At 41.9% G+C, this 12,573-nt stretch overlaps 1 protein-coding gene across 7 annotated transcripts in view; it reads right to left on the reverse strand.

Annotated features, from left to right (window-relative positions):
* The window catches only part of Zzz3 (zinc finger ZZ-type containing 3), a 66,186-nt gene that overhangs the window by 16,913 nt on the left and 36,700 nt on the right, over positions 1-12,573 (reverse strand). The window lies entirely within an intron of this gene.

The following is a 12,573-nucleotide window of genomic DNA, read 5'->3' on the forward strand; positions in this document are numbered from 1 at the left end:
AAATGTTGAAGGCATTTTTTATTTTCCTATCTGCAAAGGTCCTCTTAAAATAGCAAACATCAATTTCAACCACATTAATGACCTTATCATCCTGGAACCTCAGTACAGCAGAGATACATTAACCAGTTCATTCTCATTTAGAGTCTTTTTGCTAACACTGTCCTGAGTCTGGAATGCTTGGTGTTATATAAATACACACAGAAATGCAGTAATCCCAAAGCCTTGAATATGCAGAAGCTTTTCACAGAAATAATTACAAAAGCTGTGTCCTTAAAATATCAACTGAGCAGTTTTCCTTTATGGTCCAAATATATTTCGTTTCTCAGTAGACTGTGACTCCATAATGGAAAATATATCCGGTTAGTTTACCTTTTTTATTCAGGCCGGGTATAATGCACTTCCCAGCATACAGATGTTCAATAACTATTTCTTGAGTAAGCAACTGTCTGATGTTTTGCCCAATCAGAAGCAGAGCAAGTCTTGTTAAGTTAGAAGCCACAAAGCACCAGAAACATCTAAAGTGAAACTGTGCAATCACGAGACTCTTCCCCGTGCTTTCTGTTTAGCCTGATGATGAGCGGACGTTAACAGAACTGTTTGGGCTGTGGACATAGCTTGAGGCCATCTTGGGGTACAGGAGGTGCTGGGGGTGGGGCATGAAAGCATAACTTTTGAATTCTAATTTTGCTTCCTTAATGCAGACAAAATGACTGGAAGGCACAGAATGAATACTTAAAGCCAGAATAATAAAAACCTGGAGAACAGGGATGTGACATCAAGTGTTCTGGCCCAACGTCAATCATTTCTCAGATTAGTCGGAGATCTTGCCACTTTGGGAGGGATTACATGTGCATCCCTGGATAGACTGGAATGACACCCAGTCTGACACAATCTATTTTCAGTCCCACCTTCAGCTTTCTCCACATTCAAAAGCAAAACCAACAAATCAGTTTACGAATGAATCCAAGATAAGATTCAGTTGTTCATTAATGCAACCACTGATTGCTAAGAAAACAAGGCACTCTCTTAAAAGCTCTAGCAACTACCAAAGTAAATTAGACATGGAGTTCAGGTGTAACAATGATGGGAGAGAAAGAGTGTGTCATGGCTGTGCAGGAGTGAACAGCACTGACCAGCGTCCCGGAGAGGGACCAAGGCGTGTAGCTGAGACCTATCACATTGCTCAGCCTACTTTCTGTGTTTGAAATTGTCCAAAATGGATTCTTTCTTAAAAGAAAGAGGGTTGAGTATGATGGAGTACATCTTTAATCCCAGCAACTGAGAGATAAAGGTAGGCGGACCTCTTGGGTTTGAGGCCAACGTGAGCTAGACAGTGAGCTACAGGCTAGCTGCAGCTACCTAGGGAGATCCCATTTCAAAGAAGAAATGGAAGGAAAGGAGGGAGGAAGGGGGGGAGGGGAAGAGAGAGGGGGGAAGAGAGAGGGGGGAAGAGAGAGGGGGGAAGAGAGAGGGAACTGTCTTTGATCCAAAGTAACAGAAAAAACGACAGTGTATGGTCCTGGTCAGATCACACCTGTCGATGCATTCAGCTCTGCTTAGCGGAGGACAAGCCTGAACAGAAAAGACAGATTAACAGTTATGTAATAAGAAACAGTAATAAAGGCCAAATGTGATAGATTATACCTTCACGGGGATAAGGCAGAGGATGGGAAACTTGAGGGCGGCTTAACCTACAGACTAAGACCCCATATGAAAATACAAACAACAACAAAAACATAAGAAGGTCTAACATTCATTTTGTATACTATATGCTGGACATGGCTATATTTTAAGTTTCACAAACTTGAAACAGGTATCATTTGTTACTTAAGGCATACTACAAAGGAAACTTGCCAAAATGGAAGATGACAGAATGGAATCTATTCACCACAGGTATTAATCCAAATATTTAAAGAGAATCCAAATACAATACAGAGGGGGAAAAAACAAAACCAAACCAAACCCTGAAATGCCACAGAACCAACAAGACACTTCCCTCTGGCTATCCCTAACCTCCCAGGGAAGAGTGACTTGTGACAACAACACGTGCCTCCTGTGTTATGAAAAAGTCACAACTTTGCAGCAGGACAGCTGAGCACTGATTCTGGAAGAACTCTACCCAGTTCTAAAGCTGATCCCCGGGTGGCACCAACCAAGAGTTCTCCATCTTACCTTATGACAGTGACAGGAGACATTCAGCTTTCAGGCTAGGGGCAGAATCTGACTAGCACACCTCTAAGCATTTTCACACCTCTCCTTTACTGACCGTCATGAACATATGAACAAAGCAGTCTGCAGGTAACACCCTGACGTCTAGGGAAGGCACTGAAGGAAGCAGTAACTCGGCAGCGTACTTTATTGTCTTTTTCTAGGCAGGGATGCTGCAAGGACAGCCGCCACTGGAGAGGGAGAGACAGGAGAGGAGGGAAGAGTGCTTGAGTGCAGCAGCGTCTTTCTCTAGGGTCCAGGTTTCCGTTTCTACAGTGAAAAGAATCCTTAAGAGCTCACATGAACATTTTAGCATTAAAACATAATGTGAAAACTTTTTTTTTTTAAATCTAGCTTTCAGACATTCTGCCAAAAAGACTTGTCTATAGGGCTGAAGAGATGGCTCAGTGGTTAAGAGCATTGCCTGCTCTTCCAAAGGTCCTGAGTTCAATTCCCGGCAACCACATGGTGGCTCACAACCATCTGTAGTGAGGTCTGGTGCCCTCTTCTGGCCTGCAGACATACACACAGACAGAATATTGTATACATAATAAAACAAATAAATAAATAAATTTAAAAAAAACTTGGTCTAATTCTTCAAAATAATAGTCACGAGAAGATCTGTGGTTTGATCCCAGGTTTCAGTATCAGATGAATGGGGGGGGGAGGGTAAGAAGGCGGGACAAGACTGCTCCCAGGTGTGGCAGATGAAAAGGAGAGCACAACCAGCAGCAGGGAAGAGTAGGAACAGGAGAGAGGTAAAGCCAGCCGAGTAACGGGTGGAGGATAGGGCAAATAGTGAAAACAGCTGACTATATGGAGGAGGACAGTGAGTTACGAGCAGCCAAGTCACTGGACTGGAAAAACTTATGGTAAGGGGCAGGGTATGCCAGCCATACTTGATTAACAGGTAGGGACTAAGTGATGCTGGGAGAAACTGGTGGTCATGTCTGCTTTGATATTAAATAGGCGCTTCAGCCATTTGTCCAGGATTTGAGACCTAATGATAACCGAGAAACAGAAATCTAGTTTGTATCAGGAATCTATACAACCATGGCTTGCCTGGATTTATAATGAAGCTTTACACAGCCGCACACATGTGTTTACCTATGAAGAGCAGAGTGACTGCAACAGAAATCACATTGTCCACAAAGCATAGGCACTTACTATAGGTCGCTATAAGGACATTTGCCACACACCCCCTGCTCTATACGCCTGTAGAGGATACAAAGGCGCAACAAACAAATCCAACTAACACAGGGGAACTGAAGGGATAAATTAAAGTGTTTAAATACAGATTGTGACAGAATGTAGGTTATTTTATTGCACCAATATTAAAGTGGTGAGCATGATACTAAGTATTTAAAGATATGTAAGGAGCGAAGACATACAGACAATGAATGGACAAACACTGGAGGCGACCTGGAGACACAGCCACTTGCCTAGCACCCCAAAGCCTTGGGTTCAATCTCTAGCACTGCAAAGCACAACACAAACACAAGACAAAAATCCCTCATCTTTCCCCAGGTTGTAGAATTCTATTTCGAGCTTCGAGCATACAGGCACTCTATACACTGACGGCCACTGACTTCAGGAAGAAAGGAAGTTGAATATGTATGTTGGGGGAGGGGTGACAAAAGAAACAGGCACCAGTTAGTAACGGGCAGACGTGAGTAAAGGGCACACACTGTGTCCCAGTCCTCACAAGAGGAGCAGACAGCAGTGCACAGCTACAACCCCACACAAAGAACAGGTTAATGAAGCCAAGGCAGTGGCAGCAAGCACACCCTTGGCCCGCCGGCTGACTGGTCTTCAGCCTACACACACCACAGACTGGTTGGTGTAGCAAGAACCACAAGACAGTAACCACAAGAGATTCCAGATCCAATCCCAGGCAGCCCCAAAGGGGCAGACTCCAACATCAGAGAACCAAGACAGCAGCTTGGGGGGCGGGAGAAAACCCTTACTGTGTATGCTCCCCAGGCTGGTCCTGAAATCCAGACTCTCCCAAAGCTCCTATAGTCCAGTGCAGAAATCACAGGTGTGGTCACTACAACCAGACCCTGGCTTTGTACTCTATTACCTTATAGTACTTTTAAAGATTTCTTTTTTTTAGAATTCCTCTACTTTATCTACATTTATTTATGTACCATTTTCTAACTGAATTTCAGTATTTTTCCTCCTTAAAATTTACCATGTTTCTTTACCCCTTCTCTTTCCTTCATCACATAAGGTTTACACTCTAATTTGCTTTCCTATAACTGCTGCTGGTGGCTTTAGTACTGTTAACTGCCTTTCACTGCACTCCATGCTGGTTTGTGTTGCTGCTGCTGCTAGTTTTTTATCCTTCATAAGCACGAACAGGTAGTGACTGAGCACTCAGGAAAAGGCCACTCACTATGCCCATATAAAACCAGGAGGCTCACACCTCCTAATTAAAACTAAAAGAAATATGAAAAAGCAAAATTATCCTTCTTCCAAATTCATACCGCTTCAACAACTGAATTAAACGACACTGAAATGGCAATTCCAAAATCTAATGTAATCGCTGGGTAATACACACCTTTAGTCCCAGAACTCTGGAGGCAGGGGCAGAGGCAGATCTCTGAGTTCGAGGCCAGCCTGGTCTACAGAGTGAGTCCCAGGACAGGCAAAGCTACCAGAGAAACCTTGTCTCAAAAAACTGAAAACCTAATGTAATAAAAGATTAATGACCTGGAAAATGACTCAGTAAACAGAAGAATGAAGAATTCAACTCAAGACTTGGATAAGAAACCTAGAAAATCAGAATGCCTAGCATGGAGAAGATCTAGTGTGTGGAAAGCTCAGGAAGTCAGACTCAACAGGAAGCATCTCAAGGCCGAGGAAAGAGCAGCAGGGTCTAAGAGAGCCAGGGCAGTATCACACCAGGACAGCAACTGGAAAACTGCAATCCCAATCACAGTGACTCTCTGCTGCATATGGAGGAATCTAGACTAAAGGACATACAATTAAATTAGTAAAATTATCATTCAAAGCCTCGCAAACACTGGGAAAGAAATGTACATCCAACCACAGGCAGCAGCTACAACCCAACAGATGAGATCAAAAAAGAACTCTGTGTCATAATGCGATTAAAATTGCAAGTCACAAGAACAAGTGCTGCAGGAGAAAAGTGCCAGGTCACTCACAAACGAGAGCTGTCAGAGGAACAGCAGACAAGACAACACAGGCTAGTGTTTCTCAAGCACTGAAATAAGCAAATCAAAAGGACTACAGTCAGCAAAGCTATCCTCTAAACATGAATAAAGAACTCCCAGAGGAAAAAGATGGCCAAAGTCCTAAGGGACTAAGGAAGACTCAATCTCACTGTAAGAACAAACGAATGACCGTGAGGGAGGAGCTCGTGGATGAAGTGTTTTCTGCATAATGTGAGACTGGTGTTTGGATCTATGAACTCATAACGCTGGATATGGTTGCACACATCTGTAAACTCAGCACATATACAGCAAAGTGGGTGGTGGAGACAAGAGCTTAGGGGCAGCACTGGCATACCATGTCATGACCAAGAGATCCTGCCTCAAGCAATGTGGAAGGCTGGAACCAACTCTCAAAGATGTCTCTGACCTCCAGATGAATGCTGCGGTATAGACACACACAAACACCTAATGAGAGTTAGAAAACAATCAAACATCATTATCAATAACTCAATAAGCATCTAAGATGAGTAAGGAGGGAAGAAAAGACAAAGTGCTTAATCAACTCGGAAACAACAAAAGTAAAAGAATTAACACACATTCCTCAATGCTAACCCTACTGTAATTGTCTTAACTCTCTTAGAAGACACAGCCTGCTAGTGACTGTGGTATGCACTTGTAATTCCAGAGCTCAGAAAAGTAGGGTAGGAGGATTCCCAAGCATGAGGCCAGCTAGGGCTAAACTAACAAGAAACAACAGGTTAACTGCATTTAAAGGTGAGGGCCGGAAGCCGCCCGTTTGCAGTCTCCAGGAGACATGTGAGTGGGAAGACACAAGACTGAAAACGGGTGGAAAAGATCACTGCAAAGGGAATCTGGAGGCGAGACCAAGGAGTGGCATCCACTCTTAATGCCTGATAGAGCCAAATTCCAAATTCCAATTAATTATTTTATATTTATAAAAAACATAAAAATGTAAAACTCTGGGGAAAAAGTTACAAAGAAGATGGAAAAACCCTTACACTGAAAACTATAAAATAATAGTTAAACTTTCCCATACTACTTGTGAAATTTAGACTCAGTACCATTTTTATGCAAACCTGTGTTGTAATCTGCAGGCCTGGTTTGTCACCTGGGCACCCTGTCTCTTTAAGAGACACACTCCACCCACTCCCACATACCCCCTTTCACCTAGGCAAGCTGATCTCCTGCCTCCTCTCTAGCCTGAGCTCTGTCTGCCCTTCTTCTGCAGAGGTCGCTTCTCCCTCCCTCCCTCCTTCCCTCCCTCTCTCCCTCCCTCCCTCCCTCCCTCCCTCTCTTTCTCTCCTCTACCCCCCCCACCATTTCTCCCCTCCCCTAACCCACTAAATAAACTCCATACTGCAGCTCTCTCTGCATGGCGCATCTATCAGTCTCTCACTTAAGGCAGTCTCCACTAGCAAGGAGTTTTCATGGAGGCCTCGGGTGGTCTGCCAATGCCCCTCGTGGGACCGACCTCGGGTCACCCCGCGTTTAAAAATGATAACATTACCTGTCATAACCAAAACATGATTGTGCTACCATAAAAAGTCACAGAGATAAATGGACCAGAAAGCAAAAGGTAAAGCCGTATATCGATAACTAAAAACATCTTTTAAAAAGGTGTTAACGACATAATTAAAAGGCCACTCTCTTTAACAAAATATAAGCATGTAGAAGAATTAAATTATTCTATGTCACACCAATTATAGAAATCAGCTCAAAAACGATTGAGAACATAAATATTAAGACCTGAAATCTTCTATATAGCAAAGGAAACAATCATCTTTAGAAAGAAAAAAAAACATACAGAATGGAAGAAAATCCCATACCACATACGATCATGATTAGTAGCCATAATACACAATGATTTAGACAGTTCACTCACAAGAAACCACATTAAAAAATAATGCCAATAGGGCACTGCCAATAGGGCAGGGCAGTGGTGGCCCAAACCCAGCACTTGGGAGGCAGAGACAGGCAGATCTCTGTGAGTTTAAGGTCAGCCTGGCCTACAGAGCAAGCTCCAGGACAGTCAAGGATACACAAAGAAATCTTGTCTCAAAAAGCAAATAAAACACAAAGGCCAAATAACCTGGCTTCATATTTCCTAAAGTAACATATACAAAAAGCCAACGGATTCAACAGTAACTTATCTTAGAGACAAGTATATCAAAACCACAATGAGTAGCCGATTCCACTAAGAATGGCCACTACACCACACCTGATGATGTGAGACAGGTCAAAGTCAACACATGACACTCTGAAAATATCATACAAAATTACCTTCAGGCAATGTGTAATTTGTACATAAAACATATATAACTAGCTTTACCTTTAGACTTGAACTGCATGCATTTCAACATGCCCCATTATCTATGAACAAACATCAGCAAATCTGAAATCCTTTCAGTCTGAGCAATTCTGGTAAGGAATAGTCAGTCAAGCTGTAGGCAAAACCTAGAAAGCAGATTTCATGGAAGCAGAGTGGTTATCAAGAGCAGGTGGGCTAGAGAACTAGGGTACTGTCAGTCACAAAATAAATAGTTTAAGAACAAGATTTTACATAACCTGGTATAGTGTAAAGAACATATTTCAAAACACCATGCCGCAAGTCCTAAGTATATAAGATTATTGTCAATTAAAAACAAATTTGAAGGGTTGGAGAGATGGGTCAGCAGATAAGAGCACTTGTTGCTCTTGCAGAGGACCTGGCTTGGATTCCCAGAACCCACAGAACAGCTTACAACCATTTGTAATTGTAGTTCTAAGGATTCTGACATCCTCTTTCTGGCTTTGCAGACACCAAGCATTCACAGAATGTATGCATATTCATAAATATGCAAAACACCCAATACGTACAACATAAAATCTAAAACAAATTATAAATAAAAATCAAATTTTCATACCTTAAGTAAGAGAAAATCTACAATGTACACCAAAAGACAAGAATACTTAACAACTGTTTATAGCAAGTGACCTTATATAAATTAAAGGGTCTGATGATCTTTCATCAATTCTATGAGCTACAGTTAACACACTTTGCCTTTAGTAGATCATTAAGATGCTTAGCTGCTTCGTAACCATTAAATACAAATAATTCTTCCATTTCCAGAAAACTGCAATCAGAGCTGAGGGATTGCAGATCACTGTGCTTCCAAATCCTGACTTCAGAACAAGCTTGTCAACCCTGATCTTACAGGACACAGTGAGTACTCTGAGTTTAGCAAAAGAACCAACACTCAGCCTCCCACACTGCACTGCCTCTTCCTTTACAGGAGGCCTTGAGGGGTGACTGGGCAAAGTTGCTGCCTCCAAGCTTGAGGAACTGAGCTCTATCTCCCGGGTCCACAAGGTAGAAAAGGAGACTCCATTGCCACAGGTTAATCTCTGACCTCCACACCTACACCAAGGTCAAGTACATGCACAAACATGTAGACACATACACAAATGAATACATGCAACAAAACAATTTCTAAGTCAGCAAGCTGGTTTAAGGGCATCCTGGCACTTGGAAGGCAGGGGGAAGACCATGATTTGGAGGCCAACCAGGGTCACACAGGGAAGTCTTGTTTCAAAGCAGCAAAAACTAAATAAAAGAAAAAGTAAATAAGCAAGCAAACAAAAATACTAACAACTAAAATCTTTTTCAGCAGACTTTATAATCCATTTTAATACCTCAAAAATTTCAAAAGACCCTCCTAACAGTCAAAATACATGAGAGAGAGCTCTGAGTAAATATCAACTATATGACACATCTTCTAGTCAGTCCTTCAAGGCACTCTAAGAGCAAATTATGTCAAGTACACCTCTCCTCAGCTCTTACACCACCTGTCTATCATCGGTACCATTAATAAACAGTAATCGGCAAAAGACTCACAAGCCTGAGCTAGCCCAGGCTACAAATTCAAGGCCAGATCCTGTGGAGGAAGGTAGACTGTTCTCCACCACACAGTTTATCAAGTAAGACTTAATCATACCTCATGTTTCTGGAATTAATTTGCCAGGACACATACGAGGCTGTGAAAGAAGTTGCACTTTAGGAGAAAAACGTTAGGCAACTGTAACAAAGTAACAACCACAGAATAGGAGAACTGGACTAAGTTGCCACTTTAAGGATAAGCACACAAGACTCTTACTTGAATCCCAGTATCACAAAAGGGCACAGATTTCTGTTACTTTATGAACAACTTTTCAAATCATAAAATTAGAACTCAGAGCAGAAATGTGAACATGAAAATAAAATCCCCATGATTCCAACATCATGAAATAAAGCTGTCACATTTAATCTAGTGAGAAAAAATATTTTAATGAGTTTTTATAAAATACAGGGGGGAAATGAATGCTAAATTAATTTTCACAAAATAAGTTACAAAATAGTTTTTTATTCAAAGCACAGAGGAATAAGAATTTCTGCTCAATAAATTTATCCATTTTTTAAAAGAAACTACCAACACTACTCTTAAGTACTCACAAATATCTGTAAAATTAAAGATTAGGCCAAAAATTAAGAAATTTATAGTAAAGAATACACATCAATAATAATGTACAATCAGTTCATAATTGTAACTAATTGTCCCATTCTGACGTAAAGCACTCAACAGATGAGCAGGGCATCTGGGAATCTGCAGTACACCCCCAATTAAGCTGTAGACTTTGGAAATCTATGCTTTTAAAGGTGCCCTTTAATCTAGTAACATGGCTCTTAAGAATTCTGGGGGGAGGGGGGAGTTAAAGTTGGGCAGTGGTGGCGCATGCCTTTAATCCCAACATTAGGGAAGCAGAGGCAGGCGATGAGTTCAAGGACAGCCAGGACTGTTACATAGACAAACCCTGTATTCAAAAACTTAAAAATTATGGGGGTTTCACATAAGGGCAGGGCTCTCTCCCATGAGAGACAGAGGGTGGAATCCTATGAACTGGTCAGACACAGTCCTCTTCACTGCCCTTGTTACTCCCCCAAACACCCATTTTTTAAATACCCAGTGTTTGTTTATCATTATCATTACAATTACAATACCTTTACAATATAAAGAACATTAACGAGTCTGTAATTCCCAAGACCACTTTGTTGTTCTACTTAAGAGAACAAAAAAACATATTTAAGATATTTCAATATATCACACAATTTGACTAAAGCCAACCAAGTTGTTACTTTCGAGTCGCCTGGATGTCAGCTGAACTCTCATGTTGGTAGGCATCTACAGACTTCATTACATCATCAACGACGGTTTTTCCTTGTTAAAAACAATACTTTCTAGGACTGGAGAGATGGTTCAGTGGATGAAAGCACTGGCTGCTCTTCCAGAGGACCTGGTTTAATTCCTAGCACCCACATGGCAGCTCACAACTGTAACTCCACCTTCAGGGGACCAGGCCCCCTCACAGAGATAGTCATGTAGGCAAAACACCAATGCACATAAAATAAAAATAAATAAGCAAATCCTAAAAAGTTAGTTTTTACATTTTTGCATGGCCACACAAAAAGTAGAGGTACGCCTTAGTGTAGATCAAATAACTCTGTTAACCACTCTATTGTACTTACATTATAAACAGAATAAAACACACAAAATAAGAAAAACATCATTCTTTCTTCTTGTCCAGGAGAGTATCTCAAACATTCATGATAACTATCTCCTACAACACCTTGGGCATTTTATGTAACTGTGTAACGGAGTCACCCTTTAGCAGTGACCAAGTGCACAGCTCTACCAACTTACGCTCACTGCCCCACTCCCAGCGCCTGTTCTGGCTACAGAGTCCTAGGACCTACTGGGTCCAGCTTGTTTCCATCGCGGTCATGAAGACTCACGGTACGCACTGCTTTCTAACGCTGCTGGTGCTGTCTGTAGGCATGAAGGTTGTGCCTGCATGTGTCTGTCTGTGTGCCGTGCGCATGGCTGCTGCCGGCAGAGACCAAAAGGTGTCTGTCAGATCTCCTGAACTAGAGTGCAAACTGCTGTGAGGGACCTTGTAAGTGCTGGGAATCAAATTGGGCCTGCAAGAGCAAGTGCCCTCAACTGCTGAGCCATCTCTCCAGACACTCCTCCCTTTTCCTGGCCCAATAATTTTCCACGGCAGTAACATTTCTCCAGTGTTGTGGGCTACACGAGATTGGATCTCTCCAAAGGAGAAACAGCTCACACAAAGATGATCCCAGCAAGAGACTGTCCACTGATCTTCTCAGCCCCATGAAAAGACAAATCATTAATCTTTCATGTCCTTCAAACAACCTCAACCAAATTCTTACCATTCTGTACACTTTCTGAAGCCTATAGACAAAGCTCAAGACTGTAAAAATACATTTAAAAATCATCTTGATAATAGAAATTTCATCTCACAATGCACTGACTCTACGAGTTTTTATTCTCATTTTTCATACTCCCATTTTAAAATACGAGTTTGGCAGCAGGCAATTATGCAGACTACCCGTCCCTAAATGCACTCCGCCAACACTCTTCCCATGTGTAGGTTTAATGAACTGTGTGAATGGCTGTGCAGCCTGTGAACCTTCTTTTTAAAACCTAAAACCCAGATCGCTTTCAAATACGTTCTGTAGCTGTAAGTCATTTCAAATAAGAATGTAGCTTAGTGGTAGAACCTTATCTAGCATGCATAAAAACCAAGGATCAATTTTTCGCACTGAAAAAAATAAATGAAGGCTTTATTACCAGAAGTATGCTAATTTTTCTGAGATTTTTGAACCAGGATGAGGGCATGGAAACTCTCTATATAGCCAGAAGAGGTTCTCAGAGCTTGTGCTCTGTTATGTACAATTACAGCAGTCTTGTTCACTAGAAGAGAGCACACACACAGTGTCTGGTCCATCTGGGAAGAGGGAGACTTCCCTGAGAGTACGATGCGTAACTAAGAGGGTTCCCCTCTGCTGACAAGAGGGTGATAGTCAGGAAGACCAGCAGAAGATAGACCAGAGCAGGGCCTTCCGTATTGTAACACAATGTCAGCATCTAAGACCACACTTTTCAACCTTCTCAATGCTGCAGCCCTCTAATACAGTTCCTCATGTTGTGGTGACCCCTCCCCCCCCAACGATAAAATTACTTTCGTTGACTTCGTAACTGTAAGTTTGCTACTGTGTTATGAACTGTAATGTAACTATCTGATAGATATGTGATTCCAAATGCATTGTGCTCCACAGGTTGAGAACTGG

Source organism: Myodes glareolus, chromosome 17, assembly GCF_982192425.1.
Source record: "Myodes glareolus chromosome 17, mMyoGla1.1, whole genome shotgun sequence".
Lineage (NCBI taxonomy): Eukaryota > Metazoa > Chordata > Mammalia > Rodentia > Cricetidae > Myodes > Myodes glareolus.